The following is a 20,341-nucleotide window of genomic DNA, read 5'->3' as shown; positions in this document are numbered from 1 at the left end:
GCAGTCACCACTCACAACTGCTGGTAATAAATGGGCTGCAGGGGGGCAGGCAATGAAACGGCTAAGCCCTTCTGCCCGACCAGCCTTTAGAACTGCAGCATCTCTGCAGTAAAAAGTGTTTCAGGTCAATATCTCTCCCCTGGAAAAAATGTGCGAGACCCACCACCGATAAATGTGGCAAAAGTCCCCAACATTTTCTGCATATTTGTGCTCTTACCTGAAAGCAGCGCCACCTTGTACTCATCGCAGGCAACTGCAGCATACAACCAAATGTATCCGAGAGCAAGGTGAAAGAAACCCAAGGGAACAGCCCCTCTCTGCAGCAGGAAGGTTGGCTGCTTCGAATGGACAGAACTTCCAGTCCTAAGTCCACTCACGTCCCGAACGCTCCCAAACGCTCATACCGGGCAAGCCCTCACTGGGTGCACCTCTGGCTCCCAGGTAAGGCCAAAACCTGAGCATGGTAGCGCAGGATCACAGAGAAGGAGCGGGTGGGGGTGCTTCTGTCTTGACAAAGGCGTGACATGGCTAGTGACTGAGAGGGCCTTGACTTTCCCCTATGACTGACTGTGAGAGGGGAAGGCGAAGATTTTCTGCACCCAGCATGCCTTGTGACATTCTTAGGCAAATGAGGTGAGAGCCCTGCCAGAATAGCTCCAGCGATCCCATGCCACTCCTCTGAAGGCTCCTGATCTGCATAACCACAGCATTTTCAACAGGAAGCAGAGTGGCGCAGCAGAAGCGTGCTGGGCCCATAACCCAGAGGTCGATGGATCGAAACCATCCTCTGCTAGCATGGATTGATATTTTTTCTTGTGAGGACCACTTTCTCGTTTCCACGCTGCCAGAGCGGAAAACAGCAGGCTTGTGCCAGCTTTTTGAGGGAAGAGACTTCTCAACTATCGGTCTCTGCTCAAAGTCAGGGAGACAGATGGTCAGAGAATCAACCCTACACTTCAAAGGAAATGATGCACAGTTATGACCATTAAAGAAAGATGGGACCCTCGCACTTCTTTCTGAGCCTGCTTGGAACGTTATTATTCCCTTTTTTTGTCCTGCTATTATCAATCTCCTGTGAATTTCGTGGAGCTGTTTTCTTTCTCTACCCTGCTGTTTTTCCCTTGCTGCCAATATATGCTTATTTCAATGATTTGAACTGCTGCTTTTCCTTTCTCCTTTTCTGCGCAGCTTTTGCATTGGTTTCAATGTCCAGTTCCTTAGCAGTTGAAAGAACTTTTTTCCTGATTTTCATGTTGGTCTGTAAACCAAAAATACCTCTGATACTGGTGCAATATAGTCATTGAACTCAGGGTTGTGATGTCTAGAGTTTAAAAAAAACATATGCCACGGAGCGTTGGTGGTATAGTGGTGAGCATAGCTGCCTTCCAAGCAATTGACCCGGGATTGATTCCCGGCCAACGCAGTGCTAATATTTATACATTAAGCAAGCTGTAGCTATTCTAACGCAATATGTTAAAAAAAAGAGAAATATCTTGACCAGATTACTCAGCTATTAGATAAATAATAAACAAAGACATAGGCAGGCATCCCAAAAGCCCCGTCTGCGACTTTCTATGTCCTGAAATTTTTATATTTTACAAACAGCAGTCACCACTCACAACTGCTGGTAATAAATGGGCTGCAGGGGGGCAGGCAATGAAACGGCTAAGCCCTTCTGCCCGACCAGCCCTTAGAACTGCAGCATCTCTGCAGTAAAAAGTGTTTCAGGTCAATATCTCTCCCCTGGAAAAAATGTGCGAGACCCACCACCGATAAATGTGGCAAAAGTCCCCAACATTTTCTGCATATTTGTGCTCTTACCTGAAAGCAGCGCCACCTTGTAGTCATCGCAGGCAACTGCAGCATACAACCAAATTTATCCGAGAGCAAGGTGAAAGAAACCCAAGGGAACAGCCCCTGTCTGCAGCAGGAAGGTTGGCTGCTTCGAATGGACAGAACTTCCAGTCCTAAGTCCACTCACGTCCCGAACGCTCTCACCGGGTGCACCTCTGGCTCCCAGGTAAGGCCAAAACCTGAGCATGGTAGCGCAGGATCACAGAGAAGGAGCGGGTGGGGGTGCTTCTGTCTTGACAAAGGCGTGACATGGCTAGTGACTGAGAGGGCCTTGACTTTCCCCTATGACTGACTGTGAGAGGGGAAGGCGAAGATTTTCTGCACCCAGCATGCCTTGTGACATTCTTAGGCAAATGAGGTGAGAGCCCTGCCAGAATAGCTCCAGCGATCCCATGCCACTCCTCTGAAGGCTCCTGATCTGCATAACCACAGCATTTTGAGCAGGAAGCAGAGTGGCGCAGCAGAAGCGTGGTGGGCCCATAACCCAGAGGTCGATGGATCGAAACCATCCTCTGCTAGCATGGATTGATTTTTTTTCTTGTGAGGACCACTCTCTCGTTTCCACGCTGTCAGAGCGGAAAACAGCAGGCTTGTGCCAGCTTTTTGTGGGAAGAGACTGCTCAACTATCGGTCTCTGCTCAAAGTCAGGGAGACAGATGGTCAGAGAATCAACCCTACACTTCAAAGGAAATGATGCACAGTTATGACCATTAACGAAAGATGGGACCCTCGCACTTCTTTCTGAGGCTGCTTGGAACGTTATTATTCTCTTTTTTTGTCCTGCTATTATCAATCTCCTGTGAATTTCGTGGAGCTGTTTTCTTTCTCTACCCTGCTGTTTTTCCCTTGCTGCCAATATATGCTTATTTCAATGATTTGAACTGCTGCTTTCCCTTTCTCCTTTTCTGCGCAGCTTTTGCATTGGTTTCAATCTCCAGTTCCTTAGCAGTTGCAAGAACTTTTTTCCTGATTTTCATGTTGGTCTGTAAACCAAAAATACCTCTGATACTGGTGCAATATAGTCATTGAACTCAGGGTTGTGATGTCTAGAGTTTAAAAAAAACATATGCCACGGAGCGTTGGTGGTATAGTGGTGAGCATAGCTGCCTTCCAAGCAGTTGACCCGGGTTCGATTCCCGGCCAACGCAGTGCTAATATTTATACATTAAGCAAGCTGTAGCTATTCTAACGCAATATGTTAAAAAAAAGAGAAATATCTTGACCAGATTACTCAGCTATTAGATAAATAATAAACAAAGACATAGGCAGGCATCCCAAAAGCCCCGTCTGCGACTTTCTATGTCCTGAAATTTTTATATTTTACAAACAGCAGTCACCACTCACAACTGCTGGTAATAAATGGACTGCAGGGGGGCAGGCAATGAAACGGCTAAGCCCTTCTGCCCGACCAGCTTTAGAACTGCAGCATCTCTGCAGTAAAAAGTGTTTCAGGTCAATATCTCTCCCCTGGAAAAAATGTGCGAGACCCACCACCGATAAATGTGGCAAAAGTCCCCAACATTTTCTGCATATTTGTGCTCTTACCTGAAAGCAGCGCCACCTTGTAGTCATCGCAGGCAACTGCAGCATACAACCAAATTTATCCGAGAGCAAGGTGAAAGAAACCCAAGGGAACAGCCCCTGTCTGCAGCAGGAAGGTTGGATGCTTCGAATGGACAGAACTTCCAGTCCTAAGTCCACTCACGTCCCGAACTCTCCCAAACGCTCATACCGGGCAAGCCTTCACCGGGTGCACCTCTGGCTCCCAGGTAAGGCCAAAACCTGAGCATGGTAGCGCAGGATCACAGAGAAGGAGCGGGTGGGGGTGCTTCTGTCTTGACAAAGGCGTGACATGGCTAGTGACTGAGAGGGCCTTGACTTTCCCCTATGACTGACTGTGAGAGGGGAAGGCGAAGATTTTCTGCACCCAGCATGCCTTTTGACATTCTTAGGCAAATGAGGTGAGAGCCCTGCCAGAATAGCTCCAGCGATCCCATGCCACTCCTCTGAAGGCTCCTGATCTGCATAACCACAGCATTTTGAACAGGAAGCAGAGTGGCGCAGCGGAAGTGTGCTGGGCCCATAACCCAGAGGTCGATGGATCGAAACCATCCTCTGCTAGCATGGATTGATTTTTATTCTTGTGAGGACCACTCTCTCGTTTCCACGCTGCCAGAGCGGAAAACAGCAGGCTTTTGCCAGCTTTTTGTGGGAAGAGACTGCTCAACTATCGGTCTCTGCTCAAAGTCAGGGAGACAGATGGTCAGAGAATCAACCCTACACTTCAAAGGAAATGATGCACAGTTATGACCATTAAAGAAAGATGGGACCCTCGCACTTCTTTCTGAGCCTGCTTGGAACGTTATTATTCCCTTTTTTTGTCCTGCTATTATCAATCTCCTGTGAATTTCGTGGAGCTGTTTTCTTTCTCTACCCTGCTGTTTTTCCCTTGCTGCCAATATATGCTTATTTCAATGATTTGAACTGCTGCTTTCCCTTTCTCCTTTTCTGCGCAGCTTTTGCATTGGTTTCAATCTCCAGTTCCTTAGCAGTTGCAAGAACTTTTTTCCTGATTTTCATGTTGGTCTGTAAACCAAAAATACCTCTGATACTGGTGCAATATAGTCATTGAACTCAGGGTTGTGATGTCTAGAGTTTAAAAAAAACATATGCCATGGAGCGTTGGTGGTATAGTGGTGAGCATAGCTGCCTTCCAAGCAGTTGACCCGGGTTTGATTCCCGGCCAACGCAGTGCTAATATTTATACATTAAGCAAGCTGTAGCTATTCTAACGCAATATGTTAAAAAAAAGAGAAATATCTTGACCAGATTACTCAGCTATTAGATAAATAATAAACAAAGACATAGGCAGGCATCCCAAAAGCCCCGTCTGCGACTTTCTATGTCCTGAAATTTTTATATTTTACAAACAGCAGTCACCACTCACAACTGCTGGTAATAAATGGGCTGCAGGGGGGCAGGCAATGAAACGGCTAAGCCCTTCTGCCCGACGAGCCTTTAGAACTGCAGCATCTCTGCAGTAAAAAGTGTTTCAGGTCAATATCTCTCCCCTGGAAAAAATGTGCGAGACCCACCACCGATAAATGAGGCAAAAGTCCACAACATTTTCTGCATATTTGTGCTCTTACCTGAAAGCAGCGCCACCTTGTAGTCATCGCAGGCAACTGCAGCATACAACCAAATTTATCGGAGAGCAAGGTGAAAGAAACCCAAGGGAACAGCCCCTGTCTGCAGCAGGAAGGTTGGCTGCTTCGAATGGACAGAACTTCCAGTCCTAAGTCCACTCAAGTCCCGAACGCTCATACCGGGCAAGCCCTCACCGGGTGCACCTCTGGCTCCCAGGTAAGGCCAAAACCTGAGCATGGTAGCGCAGGATCACAGAGATGGAGCGGGTGGGGGTGCTTCTGTCTTGACAAAGGCGTGACATGGCTAGTGACTGAGAGGGCCTTGACTTTCCCCTATGACTGACTGTGAGAGGGGAAGGCGAAGATTTTCTGCACCCAGCATGCCTTGTGACATTCTTAGGCAAATGAGGTGAGAGCCCTGCCAGAATAGCTCCAGCGATCCCATGCCACTCCTCTGAAGGCTCCTGATCTGCATAACCACAGCATTTTGAACAGGAAGCGGAGTGGCGCAGCAGAAGCGTGCTGGGCCCATAACCCAGAGGTCGATGGATCGAAACCATCCTCTGCTAGCATCGATTGATTTTTTTTCTTGTGAGGACCACTTTCTCGTTTCCACGCTGCCAGAGCGGAAAACAGCAGGCTTGTGCCAGCTTTTTGTGGGAAGAGACTGCTCAACTATCGGTCTCTGCTCAAAGTCAGGGAGACAGATGGTCAGAGAATCAACCCTACACTTCAAAGGAAATGATGCACAGTTATGACCATTAAAGAAAGATGGGACCCTCGCACTTCTTTCTGAGCCTGCTTGGAACGTTATTATTCCCTTTTTTTGTCCTGCTATTATCAATCTCCTGTGAATTTCGTGGAGCTGTTTTCTTTCTCTACCCTGCTGTTTTTCCCTTGCTGCCAATATATGCTTATTTCAATGATTTGAACTGCTGCTTTCCCTTTCTCCTTTTCTGCGCAGCTTTTGCATTGGTTTCAATGTCCAGTTCCTTAGCAGTTGCAAGAACTTTTTCCCTGATTTTCATGTTGGTCTGTAAACCAAAAATACCTCTGATACTGGTGCAATATAGTCATTGAACTCAGGGTTGTGATGTCTAGAGTTTTAAAAAAACATATGCCACGGAGCGTTGGTGGTATAGTGGTGAGCATAGCTGCCTTCCAAGCAGTTGACCCGGGTTTGATTCCCGGCCAACGCAGTGCTAATATTTATACATTAAGCAAGCTGTAGCTATTCTAACGCAATATGTAAAAAAAAAGAGAAATATCTTGACCAGATTACTCAGCTATTAGATAAATAATAAACAAAGACATAGGCAGGCATCCCAAAAGCCCCGTCTGCGACTTTCTATGTCCTGAAATTTTTATATTTTACAAACAGCAGTCACCACTCACAACTGCTGGTAATAAATGGGCTGCAGGGGGGCAGGCAATGAAACGGCTAAGCCCTTCTGCCCGACCAGCCTTTAGAACTGCAGCATCTCTGCAGTAAAAAGTGTTTCAGGTCAATATCTCTCCCCTGGAAAAAATGTGCGAGACCCACCACCGATAAATGTGGCAAAAGTCCCCAACATTTTCTGCATATTTGTGCTCTTACCTGAAAGCAGCGCCACCTTGTAGTCATCGCAGGCAACTGCAGCATACAACCAAATTTATCCGAGAGCAAGGTGAAAGAAACCCAAGGGAACAGCCCCTGTCTGCAGCAGGAAGGTTGGCTGCTTCGAATGGACAGAACTTCCAGTCCTAAGTCCACTCACGTCCCGAACGCTCCCAAACAACGCTCCCAAGCGCTCATACCGGGCAAGCCCTCACCGGGTGCACCTCTGGCTCCCAGGTAAGGCCAAAACCTGAGCATGGTAGCGCAGAATCACAGAGAAGGAGCGGGTGGGGGTGCTTCTGTCTTGACAAAGGCGTGACATGGCTAGTGACTGAGAGGGCCTTGACTTTCCCCTATGACTGACTGTGAGAGGGGAAGGCGAAGATTTTCTGCACCCAGCATGCCTTGTGACATTCTTAGGCAAATGAGGTGAGAGCCCTGCCAGAATAGCTCCAGCGATCCCATGCCACTCCTCTGAAAGCTCCTGATCTGCATAACCACAGCATTTTGAGCAGGAAGCAGAGTGGTGCAGCGGAAGCGTGCTGGGCCCATAACCCAGAGGTCGATGGATCGAAACCATCCTCTGCTAGCATGGATTGATTTTTTTTCTTGTGAGGACCACTCTCTCGTTTCCACGCTGCCAGAGCGGAAAAAAGCAGGCTTCTGCCAGCTTTTTGTGGGAAGAGACTGCTCAACTATCGGTCTCTGCTCAAAGTCAGGGAGACAGATGGTCAGAGAATCAACCCTACACTTCAAAGGAAATGATGCACAGTTATGACCATTAACGAAAGATGGGACCCTCGCACTTCTTTCTGAGGCTGCTTGGAACGTTATTATTCCCTTTTTTTGTCCTGCTATTATCAATCTCCTGTGAATTTCGTGGAGCTGTTTTCTTTCTCTACCCTGCTGTTTTTCCCTTGCTGCCAATATATGCTTATTTCAATGATTTGAACTGCTGCTTTCCCTTTCTCCTTTTCTGCGCAGCTTTTGCATCGGTTTCAATCTCCAGTTCCTTAGCAGTTGCAAGAACTTTTTTCCTGATTTTCATGTTGGTCTGTAAACCAAAAATACCTCTGATACTGGTGCAATATAGTCATTGAACTCAGGGTTGTGATGTCTAGAGTTTAAAAAAAACATATGCCACAGAGCGTTGGTGGTATAGTGGTGAGCATAGCTGCCTTCCAAGCAGTTGACCTGGGTTCGATTCCCGGCCAACGCAGTGCTAATATTTATACATTAAGCAAGCTGTAGCTATTCTAACGCAATATGTTAAAAAAAAGAGAAATATCTTGACCAGATTACTCAGCTATTAGATAAATAATAAACAAAGACATAGGCAGGCATCCCAAAAGCCCCGTCTGCGACTTTCTATGTCCTGAAATTTTTATATTTTACAAACAGCAGTCACCACTCACAACTGCTGGTAATAAATGGGCTGCAGGGGGGCAGGCAATGAAACGGCTAAGCCCTTCTGCCCGACCAGCCTTTAGAACTGCAGCATCTCTGCAGTAAAAAGTGTTTCAGGTCAATATCTCTCCCCTGGAAAAAATGTGCGAGACCCACCACCGATAAATGTGGCAAAAGTCCCCAACATTTTCTGCATATTTGTGCTCTTACCTGAAAGCAGCGCCACCTTGTAGTCATCGCAGGCAACTGCAGCATACAACCAAATTTATCCAAGAGCAAGGTGAAAGAAACCCAAGGGAACAGCCCCTGTCTGCAGCAGGAAGGTTGGCTGCTTCGAATGGACAGTACTTCCAGTCCTAAGTCCACTCACGTCCCAAACTCTCATACCGGGCAAGCCCTCACCGGGTGCACCTCTGGCTCCCAGGTAAGGCCAAAACCTGAGCATGGTAGCGCAGGATCACAGAGAAGGAGCGGGTGGGGGTGCTTCTGTCTTGACAAAGGCGTGACATGGCTAGTGACTGAGAGGGCCTTGACTTTCCCCTATGACTGACTGTGAGAGGGGAAGGCGAAGATTTTCTGCACCCAGCATGCCTTGTGACATTCTTAGGCAAATGAGGTGAGAGCCCTGCCAGAATAGCTCCAGCGATCCCATGCCACTCCTCTGAAGGCTCCTGATCTGCATAACCACAGCATTTTGAGCAGGAAGCAGAGTGGCGCAGCGGAAGCGTGCTGGGCCCATAACCCAGAGGTCGATGGATTGAAACCATCCTCTGCTAGCATGGATTGATTTTTTTTCTTGTGAGGACCACTCTCTCATTTCCACGCTGCCAGAGCGGAAAAAGCAGGCTTGTGCCAGCATTTTGTGGGAAGAGACTGCTCAACTATCGGTCTCTGCTCAAAGTCAGGGAGACAGATGGTCAGAGAATCAACCCTACACTTCAAAGGAAATGATGCACAGTTATGACCATTAACGAAAGATGGGACCCTCGCACTTCTTTCTGAGGCTGCTTGGAACGTTATTATTCCCTTTTTTTGTCCTGCTATTATCAATCTCCTGTGAATTTCGTGGAGCTGTTTTCTTTCTCTACCCTGCTGTTTTTCCCTTGCTGCCAATATATGCTTATTTCAATTGTTTGAACTGCTGCTTTCCCTTTCTCCTTTTCTGCGCAGCTTTTGCATTGGTTTCAATCTCCAGTTCCTTAGCAGTTGCAAGAACTTTTTTCCTGATTTTCATGTTGGTCTGTAAACCAAAAATACCTCTGATACTGGTGCAATATAGTCATTGAACTCAGGGTTGTGATGTCTAGAGTTTAAAAAAAGCATATGCCATGGAGCGTTGGTGGTATAGTGGTGAGCATACCTGCCTTCCAAGCAGTTGACCCGGGTTCGATTCCCGGCCAACGCAGTGGTAATATTTATACATTAAGCAAGCTGTAGCTATTCTAACGCAATATGTTAAAAAAAAGAGAAATATCTTGACCAGATTACTCAGCTATTAGATAAATAATAAACAAAGACATAGGCAGGCATCCCAAAAGCCCCGTCTGCGACTTTCTATGTCCTGAAATTTTTATATTTTACAAACAGCAGTCACCACTCACAACTGCTGGTAATAAATGGGCTGCAGGGGGGCAGGCAATGAAACGGCTAAGCCCTTCTGCCCGACCAGCCTTTAGAACTGCAGCATCTCTGCAGTAAAAAGTGTTTCAGGTCAATATCTCTCCCCTGGAAAAAATGTGCGAGACCCACCACCGATAAATGTGGCAAAAGTCCCCAACATTTTCTGCATATTTGTGCTCTTACCTGAAAGCAGCGCCACCTTGTAGTCATTGCAGGCAACTGCAGCATACAACCAAATTTATCCGAGAGCAAGGTGAAAGAAACCCAAGGGAACAGCCCCTGTCTGCAGCAGGAAGGTTGGCTGCTTCGAATGGACAGAACTTCCAGTCCTAAGTCCACTCACGTCCCGAACACTCATACCGGGCAAGCCCTCACCGGGTGCACCTCTGGCTCCCAGGTAAGGCCAAAACCTGAGCATGGTAGCGCAGGATCACAGAGAAGGAGCGGGTGGGGGTGCTTCTGTCTTGACAAAGGCGTGACATGGCTAGTGACTGAGAGGGCCTTGACTTTCCCCTATGACTGACTGTGAGAGGGGAAGGCGAAGATTTTCTGCACCCAGCATGCCTTGTGACATTCTTAGGCAAATGAGGTGAGAGCCCTGCCAGAATAGCTCCAGCGATCCCAGGCCACTCCTCTGAAGGCTCCTGATCTGCATAACCACAGCATTTTGGGCAGGAAGCAGAGTGGCGCAGCAGAAGCGTGCTGGGCCCATAACCCAGAGGTCGATGGATCGAAACCATCCTCTGCTAGCATGGATTTATTTTTTTTCTTGTGAGGACCACTCTCTCGTTTCCACGCTGCCAGAGCGGAAAACAGCAGGCTTGTGCCAGCTTTTTGTGGGAAGAGACTGCTCAACTATCGGTCTCTGCTCAAAGTCAGGGAGACAGATGGTCAGAGAATCAACCCTACACTTCAAAGGAAATGATGCACAGTTATGACCATTAACGAAAGATGGGACCCTCGCACTTCTTTCTGAGGCTGCTTGGAACGTTATTATTCCCTTTTTTTGTCCTGCTATTATCAATCTCCTGTGAATTTCGTGGAGCTGTTTTCTTTCTCTACCCTGCTGTTTTTCCCTTGCTGCCAATATATGCTTATTTCAATGATTTGAACTGCTGCTTTCCCTTTCTCCTTTTCTGCGCAGCTTTTGCATTGGTTTCAATGTCCAGTTCCTTAGCAGTTGCAAGAACTTTTTTCCTGATTTTCATGTTGGTCTGTAAACCAAAAATACCTCTGATACTGGTGCAATATAGTCATTGAACTCAGGGTTGTGATGTCTAGAGTTTAAAAAAAACATATGCCACGGAGCGTTGGTGGTATAGTGGTGAGCATAGCTGCCTTCCAAGCAGTTGACCCGGGTTCGATTCCCGGCCAACGCAGTGCTAATATTTATACATTAAGCAAGCTGTAGCTATTCTAACGCAATATGTTAAAAAAAAGAGAAATATCTTGACCAGATTACTCAGCTATTAGATAAATAATAAACAAAGACATAGGCAGGCATCCCAAAAGCCCCGTCTGCGACTTTCTATGTCCTGAAATTTTTATATTTTACAAACAGCAGTCACCACTCACAACTGCTGGTAATAAATGGGCTGCAGGGGGGCAGGCAATGAAACGGCTAAGCCCTTCTGCCCGACCAGCCTTTAGAACTGCAGCATCTCTGCAGTAAAAAGTGTTTCAGGTCAATATCTCTCCCCTGGAAAAAATGTGCGAGACCCACCACCGATAAATGTGGCAAAAGTCCCCAACATTTTCTGCATATTTGTGCTCTTACCTGAAAGCAGCGCCACCTTGTAGTCATCGCAGGCAACTGCAGCATACAACCAAATTTATCCGAGAGCAAGGTGAAAGAAACCCAAGGGAACAGCCCCTGTCTGCAGCAGGAAGGTTGGCTGCTTCGAATGGACAGAACTTCCAGTCCTAAGTCCACTCACGTCCCGAACGCTCCCAAACGCTCAAGCCCTCACCGGGTGCACCTCTGGCTCCCAGGTAAGGCCAAAACCTGAGCATGGTAGCGCAGGATCACAGAGAAGGAGCGGGTGGGGGTGCTTCTGTCTTGACAAAGGCGTGACATGGCTAGTGACTGAGAGGGCCTTGACTTTCCCCTATGACTGACTGTGAGAGAGGAAGGCGAAGATTTTCTGCACCCAGCATGCCTTGTGACATTCTTAGGCAAATGAGGTGAGAGCCCTGCCAGAATAGCTCCAGCGATCCCATGCCACTCCTTTGAAGGCTCCTGATCTGCATAACCACAGCATTTTGAACAGGAAGCAGAGTGGTGCAGCGGAAGCGTGCTGGGCCCAGAGGTCGATGGATCGAAACCATCCTCTGCTAGCATGGATTGATTTTTTTTCTTGTGAGGACCACTCTCTCGTTTCCACGCTGCCAGAGCGGAAAACAGCAGGCTTATGCAAGCTTTTTGTGGGAAGAGACTGCTCAACTATCGGTCTCTGCTCAAAGTCAGGGAGACAGATGGTCAGAGAATCAACCCTACACTTCAAAGGAAATGATGCACAGTTATGACCATTAACGAAAGATGGGACCCTCGCACTTCTTTCTGAGGCTGCTTGGAACGTTATTATTCCCTTTTTTTGTCCTGCTATTATCAATCTCCTGTGAATTTCGTGGAGCTGTTTTCTTTCTCTACCCTGCTGTTTTTCCCTTGCTGCCAATATATGCTTATTTCAATGATTTGAACTGCTGCTTTCCCTTTCTCCTTTTCTGCGCAGCTTTTGCATTGGTTTCAATCTCCAGTTCCTTAGCAGTTGCAAGAACTTTTTTCCTGATTTTCATGTTGGTCTGTAAACCAAAAATACCTCTGATACTGGTGCAATATAGTCATTGAACTCAGGGTTGTGATGTCTAGAGTTTAAAAAAAACATATGCCACAGAGCGTTGGTGGTATAGTGGTGAGCATAGCTGCCTTCCAAGCAGTTGACCCGGGTTCGATTCCCGGCCAACGCAGTGCTAATATTTATACATTAAGCAAGCTGTAGCTATTCTAACGCAATATGTAAAAAAAAGAGAAATATCTTGACCAGATTACTCAGCTATTAGATAAATAATAAACAAAGACATAGGCAGGCATCCCAAAAGCCCCGTCTGCGACTTTCTATGTCCTGAAATTTTTATATTTTACAAACAGCAGTCACCACTCACAACTGCTGGTAATAAATGGGCTGCAGGGGGGCAGGCAATGAAACGGCTAAGCCCTTCTGCCCGACCAGCCTTTAGAACTGCAGCATCTCTGCAGTAAAAAGTGTTTCAGGTCAATATCTCTCCCCTGGAAAAAATGTGCGAGACCCACCAACGATAAATGTGGCAAAAGTTCCCAACATTTTCTGCATATTTGTGCTCTTACCTGAAAGCAGCGCCACCTTGTAGTCATCGCAGGCAACTGCAGCATACAACCAAATTTATCCGAGAGCAAGGTGAAAGAAACCCAAGGGAACAGCCCCTGTCTGCAGCAGGAAGGTTGGCTGCTTCGAATGGACAGAACTTCCAGTCCTAAGTCCACTCACGTCCCGAACGCTCCCAAACGCTCGCCCTCACCGGGTGCACCTCTGGCTCCCAGGTAAGGCCAAAACCTGAGCATGGTAGCGCAGGATCACAGAGAAGGAGCGGGTGGGGGTGCTTCTGTCTTAACAAAGGCGTGACATGGCTAGTGACTGAGAGGGCCTTGACTTTCAACCTATGACTGACTGTGAGAGAGGAAGGCGAAGATTTTCTGCACCCAGCATGCCTTGTGACATTCTTAGGCAAATGAGGTGAGAGCCCTGCCAGAAAAGCTCCAGCGATCCCATGCCACTCCTCTGAAGGCTCCTGATCTGCATAACCACAGCATTTTGAACAGGAAGCAGAGTGGTGCAGAGGAAGCGTGCTGGGCCCATAACCCAGAGGTCGATGGATCGAAACCATCCTCTGCTAGCATGGATTGATTTTTTTTCTTGTGAGGACCACTCTCTCGTTTCCACGCTGCCAGAGCGGAAAACAGCAGGCTTTTGCCAGCTTTTTGTGGGAAGAGACTGCTCAACTATCGGTCTCTGCTCAAAGTCAGGGAGACAGATGGTCAGAGAATCAACCCTACACTTCAAAGGAAATGATGCACAGTTATGACCATTAAAGAAAGATGGGACCCTCGCACTTCTTTCTGAGCCTGCTTGGAACGTTATTATTCCCTTTTTTTGTCCTGCTATTATCAATCTCCTGTGAATTTCGTGGAGCTGTTTTCTTTCTCTACCCTGCTGTTTTTCCCTTGCTGCCAATATATGCTTATTTCAATGATTTGAACTGCTGCTTTCCCTTTCTCCTTTTCTGCGCAGCTTTTGCATTGGTTTCAATCTCCAGTTCCTTAGCAGTTGCAAGAACTTTTTTCCTGATTTTCATGTTGGTCTGTAAACCAAAAATACCTCTGATACTGGTGCAATATAGTCATTGAACTCAGGGTTGTGATGTCTAGAGTTTAAAAAAAACATATGCCATGGAGCGTTGGTGGTATAGTGGTGAGCATAGCTGCCTTCCAAGCAGTTGACCCGGGTTTGATTCCCGGCCAACGCAGTGCTAATATTTATACATTAAGCAAGCTGTAGCTATTCTAACGCAATATGTTAAAAAAAAAAAAATATCTTGACCAGATTACTCAGCTATTAGATAAATAATAAACAAAGACATAGGCAGGCATCCCAAAAGCCCCGTCTGCGACTTTCTATGTCCTGAAATTTTTATATTTTACAAACAGCAGTCACCACTCACAACTGCTGGTAATAAATGGGCTGCAGGGGGGCAGGCAATGAAACGGCTAAGCCCTTCTGCCCGACCAGCCTTTAGAACTGCAGCATCTCTGCAGTAAAAAGTGTTTCAGGTCAATATCTCTCCCCTGGAAAAAATGTGCGAGACCCACCACCGATAAATGTGGCAAAAGTCCCCAACATTTTCTGTATATTTGTGCTCTTACCTGAAAGCAGCGCCACCTTGTAGTCATCGCAGGCAACTGCAGCATACAACCAAATTTATTCGAGAGCAAGGTGAAAGAAACCCAAGGGAACAGCCCCTGTCTGCAGCAGGAAGGTTGGCTGCTTCGAATGGACAGAACTTCCAGTCCTAAGTCCACTCAAGTCCCGAACGCTCCCAAACGCTCATACCGGGCAAGCCCTCACCGGGTGCACTTCTGGCTCCCAGGTAAGGCCAAAACCTGAGCATGGTAGCGCAGGATCACAGAGAAGGAGCGGGTGGGGGTGCTTCTGTCTTGACAAAGGCGTGACATGGCTAGTGACTGAGAGGGCCTTGACTTTCCCCTATGACTGACTGTGAGAGGGGAAGGCGAAGATTTTCTGCACCCAGCATGCCTTGTGACATTCTTAGGCAAATGAGGTGAGAGCCCTGCCAGAATAGCTCCAGCGATCCCATGCCACTCCTCTGAAGGCTCCTGATCTGCATAACCACAGCATTTTGAGCAGGAAGCAGAGTGGCGCAGCGGAAGCGTGCTGGGCCCATAACCCAGAGGTCGATGGATCGAAACCATCCTCTGCTAGCATGGATTGATTTTTTTTCTTGTGAGGACCACTCTCTCGTTTCCACGCTGCCAGAGCGGAAAACAGCAGGCTTGTGCCAGCTTTTTGTGGGAAGAGACTGCTCAACTATCGGTCTCTGCTCAAAGTCAGGGAGACAGATGGTCAGAGAATCAACCCTACACTTCAAAGGAAATGATGCACAGTTATGACCATTAACGAAAGATGGGACCCTCGCACTTCTTTCTGAGCCTGCTTGGAACGTTATTATTCCCTTTTTTTGTCCTGCTATTATCAATCTCCTGTGAATTTCGTGGAGCTGTTTTCTTTCTCTACCCTGCTGTTTTTCCCTTGCTGCCAATATATGCTTATTTCAATGATTTGAACTGCTGCTTTCCCTTTCTCCTTTTCTGCGCAGCTTTTGCATTGGTTTCAATCTCCAGTTCCTTAGCAGTTGCAAGAACTTTTTTCCTGATTTTCATGTTGGTCTGTAAACCAAAAATACCTCTGATACTGGTGCAATATAGTCATTGAACTCAGGGTTGTGATGTCTAGATTTTAAAAAAAACATATGCCATGGAGCGTTGGTGGTATAGTGGTGAGCATAGCTGCCTTCCAAGCAGTTGACCCGGGTTCGATTCCCGGCCAACGCAGTGCTAATATTTATACATTAAGCAAGCTGTAGCTATTCTAACGCAATATGTTAAAAAAAAGAGAAATATCTTGACCAGATTACTCAGCTATTAGATAAATAATAAACAAAGACATAGGCAGGCATCCCAAAAGCCCCGTCTGCGACTTTCTATGTCCTGAAATTTTTATATTTTACAAACAGCAGTCACCACTCACAACTGCTGGTAATAAATGGGCTGCAGGGGGGCAGGCAATGAAACGGCTAAGCCCTTCTGCCCGACCAGCCTTTAGAACTGCAGCATCTCTGCAGTAAAAAGTGTTTCAGGTCAATATCTCTCCCCTGGAAAAAATGTGCGAGACCCACCACCGATAAATGTGGCAAAAGTCCCCAACATTTTCTGCATATTTGTGCTCTTACCTGAAAGCAGCGCCACCTTATAGTCATCGCAGGCAACTGCAGCATACAACCAAATTTATCCGAGAGCAAGGTGAAAGAAACCCAAGGGAACAGCCCCTGTCTGCAGCAGGAAGGTTGGCTGCTTCGAATGGACAGAACTTCCAGTCCTAAGTCCACTCACGTCCCGAACGCTCCCAAACGCTCATACCGGGCAAGCCCTCACCGGGTGCACCTCTGGCTCCCAGGTAAGGCCAAAACCTGAGCATGGTAGCGCAGGATCACAGAGAAGGAGCGGGTGGGGGTGCTTCTGTCTTGACAAAGGCGTGACATGGCTAGTGACTGAGAGGGCCTTGACTTTCCCCTATGACTGACTGTGAGAGGGGAAGGCGAAGATTTTCTGCACCCAGCATGCCTTGTGACATTCTTAGGCAAATGAGGTGAGAGCCCTGCCAGAATAGCTCCAGCGATCCCATGCCACTCCTCTGAAGGCTCCTGATCTGCATAACCACAGCATTTTGAACAGGAAGCAGAGTGGCGCAGCGGAAGCGTGCTGGGCCCATAACCCAGAGGTCGATGGATCGAAACCATCCTCTGCTAGCATGGATTGATTTTTTTTCTTGTGAGGACCACTCTCTCGTTTCCACGCTGCCAGAGCGGAAAACAGCAGGCTTGTGCCAGCTTTTTGTGGGAAGAGACTGCTCAACTATCGGTCTCTGCTCAAAGTCAGGGAGACAGATGGTCAGAGAATCAACCCTACACTTCAAAGGAAATGATGCACAGTTATGACCATTAAAGAAAGATGGGACCCTCGCACTTCTTTCTGAGGCTGCTTGGAACGTTATTATTCCCTTTTTTTGTCCTGCTATTATCAATCTCCTGTGAATTTCGTGGAGCTGTTTTCTTTCTCTACCCTGCTGTTTTTCCCTTGCTGCCAATATATGCTTATTTCAATGATTTGAACTGCTGCTTTCCCTTTCTCCTTTTCTGCGCAGCTTTTGCATTGGTTTCAATCTCCAGTTCCTTAGCAGTTGCAAGAACTTTTTTCCTGATTTTCATGTTGGTCTGTAAACCAAAAATACCTCTGATACTGGTGCAATATAGTCATTGAACTCAGGGTTGTGATGTCTAGAGTTTAAAAAAAACATATGCCATGGAGCGTTGGTGGTATAGTGGTGAGCATAGCTGCCTTCCAAGCAGTTGACCCGGTTCGATTCCCGGCCAACGCAGTGCTAATATTTATACATTAAGCAAGCTGTAGCTATTCTAACGCAATATGTTAAAAAAAAGAGAAATATCTTGACCAGATTACTCAGCTATTAGATAAATAATAAACAAAGACATAGGCAGGCATCCCAAAAGCCCCGTCTGCGACTTTCTATGTCCTGAAATTTTTATATTTTACAAACAGCAGTCACCACTCACAACTGCTGGTAATAAATGGGCTGCAGGGGGGAAGGCAATGGAACGGCTAAGCCCTTCTGCCCAACCAGCCTTTAGAACTGCAGCATCTCTGCAGTAAAAAGTGTTTCAGGTCAATATCTCTCCCCTGGAAAAAATGTGCGAGACCCACCACCGATAAATGTGGCAAAAGTCCCCAACATTTTCTGCATATTTGTGCTCTTACCTGAAAGCAGCGCCACCTTGTAGTCATCGCAGGCAACTGCAGCATACAACCAAATTTATCCGAGAGCAAGGTGAAAGAAACCCAAGGGAACAGCCCCTGTCTGCAGCAGGAAGGTTGGCTGCTTCGAATGGACAGAACTTCCAGTCCTAAGTCCACTCACGTCCCGAACGCTCCCAAACGCTCATGCCGGGCAAGCCCTCACCGGGTGCACCTCTGGCTCCCAGGTAAGGCCAAAACCTGAGCATGGTAGCGCAGGATCACAGAGAAGGAGCGGGTGGGGGTGCTTCTGTCTTGACAAAGGCGTGACATGGCTAGTGACTGAGAGGGCCTTGACTTTCCCCTATGACTGACTGTGAGAGGGGAAGGCGAAGATTTTCTGCACCCAGCATGCCTTGTGACATTCTTAGGCAAATGAGGTGAGAGCCCTGCCAGAATAGCTCCAGCGATCCCATGCCACTCCTCTGAAGGCTCCTGATCTGCATAACCACAGCATTTTGACAAGGAAGCAGAGTGGCGCAGCGGAAGTGTGCTGGGCCCATAACCCAGAGGTTGATGGATCAAAACCATCCTCTGCTAGCATGGATTGATTTTTTTTCTTGTGAGGACCACTCTCTCGTTTCCACGCTGCCAGAGCGGAAAACAGCAGGCTTGTGCCAGCTTGTTGTGGGAAGAGACTGCTCAACTATCGGTCTCTGCTCAAAGTCAGGGAGACAGATGGTCAGAGAATCAACCCTACACTTCAAAGGAAATGATGCACAGTTATGACCATTAAAGAAAGATGGGACCCTCGCACTTCTTTCTGAGCCTGCTTGGAACGTTATTATTCCCTTTTTTTGTCCTGCTATTATCAATCTCCTGTGAATTTCGTGGAGCTGTTTTCTTTCTCTACCCTGCTGTTTTTCCCTTGCTGCCAATATATGCTTATTTCAATGATTTGAACTGCTGCTTTCCCTTTCTCCTTTTCTGCGCAGCTTTTGCATTGGTTTCAATCTCCAGTTCCTTAGCAGTTGCAAGAACTCTTTTCCTGATTTTCATGTTGGTCTGTAAACCAAAAATACCTCTGATACTGGTGCAATATAGTCATTGAACTCAGGGTTGTGATGTCTAGAGTTTAAAAAAAACACATGCCATGGAGCGTTGGTGGTATAGTGGTGAGCATAGCTGCCTTCCAAGCAGTTGACCCGGGTTTGATTCCCGGCCAACGCAGTGCTAATATTTATACATTAAGCAAGCTGTAGCTATTCTAACGCAATATGTTAAATAAAAGAGAAATATCTTGACCAGATTACTCAGCTATTAGATAAATAATAAACAAAGACATAGGCAGGCATCCCAAAAGCCCCGTCTGCGACTTTCTATGTCCTGAAATTTTTATATTTTACAAACAGCAGTCACCACTCACAACTGCTGGTAATAAATGGGCTGCAGGGGGGCAGGCAATGAAACGGCTAAGCCCTTCTGCCCGACCAGCCTTTAGAACTTCAGCATCTCTGCAGTAAAAAGTGTTTCAGGTCAATATCTCTCCCCTGGAAAAAATGTGCGAGACCCACCACCGATAAATGTGGCAAAAGTCCCCAACATTTTCTGCATATTTGTGCTCTTACCTGAAAGCAGCGCCACCTTGTAGTCATCGCAGGCAACTGCAGCATACAACCAAATTTATCCGAGAGCAAGGTGAAAGAAACCCAAGGGAACAGCCCCTGTCTGCAGCAGGATGGTTGGCTGCTTCGAATGGACAGAACTTCCAGTCCTAAGTCCACTCAAGTCCCGAACGCTCATACCGGGCAAGCCCTCACCGGGTGCACCTCTGGCTCCCAGGTAAGGCCAAAACCTGAGCATGGTAGCGCAGGATCACAGAGAAGGAGCGGGTGGGGGTGCTTCTGTCTTGACAAAGGCGTGACATGGCTAGTGACTGAGAGGGCCTTGACTTTCCCCTATGACTGACTGTGAGAGGGGAAGGCGAAGATTTTCTGCACCCAGCATGCCTTGTGACATTCTTAGGCAAATGAGGTGAGAGCCCTGCCAGAATAGCTCCAGCGATCCCATGCCACTCCTCTGAAGGCTCCTGATCTGCATAACCACAGCATTTTGAACAGGAAGCAGAGTGGCGCAGCGGAAGCGTGCTGGGCCCATAACCCAGAGGTCGATGGATCGAAACCATTCTCTGCTAGCATGGATTGATTTTTTTTCTTGTGAGGACCACTCTCTCGTTTCCACGCTGCCAGAGCGGAAAACAGCAGGCTTGTGCCAGCTTTTTGTGGGAAGAGACTGCTCAACTATCGGTCTCTGCTCAAAGTCAGGGAGACAGATGGTCAGAGAATCAACCCTACACTTCAAAGGAAATGATGCACAGTTATGACCATTAAAGAAAGATGGGACCCTCGCACTTCTTTCTGAGCCTGCTTGGAACGTTATTATTCCCTTTTTTTGTCCTGCTATTATCAATCTCCTGTGAATTTCGTGGAGCTGTTTTCTTTCTCTACCCTGCTGTTTTTCCCTTGCTGCCAATATATGCTTATTTCAATGATTTGAACTGCTGCTTTCCCTTTCTCC

At 47.2% G+C, this 20,341-nt stretch overlaps 5 non-coding genes across 5 annotated transcripts; all 5 read left to right on the top strand.

The window, feature by feature from the left end:
• Positions 1 to 2,930: 2,930 nt before the first annotated feature.
• Positions 2,931 to 3,002, top strand: TRNAG-UCC (transfer RNA glycine (anticodon UCC)). The gene has a single exon. It is a non-coding gene; the product is annotated as a tRNA-Gly (tRNA).
• A 4,742-nt stretch (positions 3,003 to 7,744) lies between these two features.
• TRNAG-UCC (transfer RNA glycine (anticodon UCC)) lies at positions 7,745 to 7,816 on the top strand. Its single transcript has one exon. It is a non-coding gene; the product is annotated as a tRNA-Gly (tRNA).
• Positions 7,817 to 10,931: 3,115 nt separating this feature from the next.
• Positions 10,932 to 11,003, top strand: TRNAG-UCC (transfer RNA glycine (anticodon UCC)). The gene has a single exon. It is a non-coding gene; the product is annotated as a tRNA-Gly (tRNA).
• Positions 11,004 to 12,519: 1,516 nt separating this feature from the next.
• Positions 12,520 to 12,591, top strand: TRNAG-UCC (transfer RNA glycine (anticodon UCC)). The gene has a single exon. It is a non-coding gene; the product is annotated as a tRNA-Gly (tRNA).
• Positions 12,592 to 15,715: 3,124 nt separating this feature from the next.
• Positions 15,716 to 15,787, top strand: TRNAG-UCC (transfer RNA glycine (anticodon UCC)). Its single transcript has one exon. It is a non-coding gene; the product is annotated as a tRNA-Gly (tRNA).
• The last annotated feature ends 4,554 nt before the right edge of the window (positions 15,788 to 20,341 follow it).

This window comes from Pleurodeles waltl, unplaced genomic scaffold (assembly GCF_031143425.1).
Source record: "Pleurodeles waltl isolate 20211129_DDA unplaced genomic scaffold, aPleWal1.hap1.20221129 scaffold_69, whole genome shotgun sequence".
Taxonomy (NCBI): Eukaryota; Metazoa; Chordata; class Amphibia; order Caudata; family Salamandridae; genus Pleurodeles; species Pleurodeles waltl.
The sequence above is the reverse complement of the archived record's forward strand: the minus strand, read 5'-3'. Positions and strand labels throughout refer to the sequence as shown.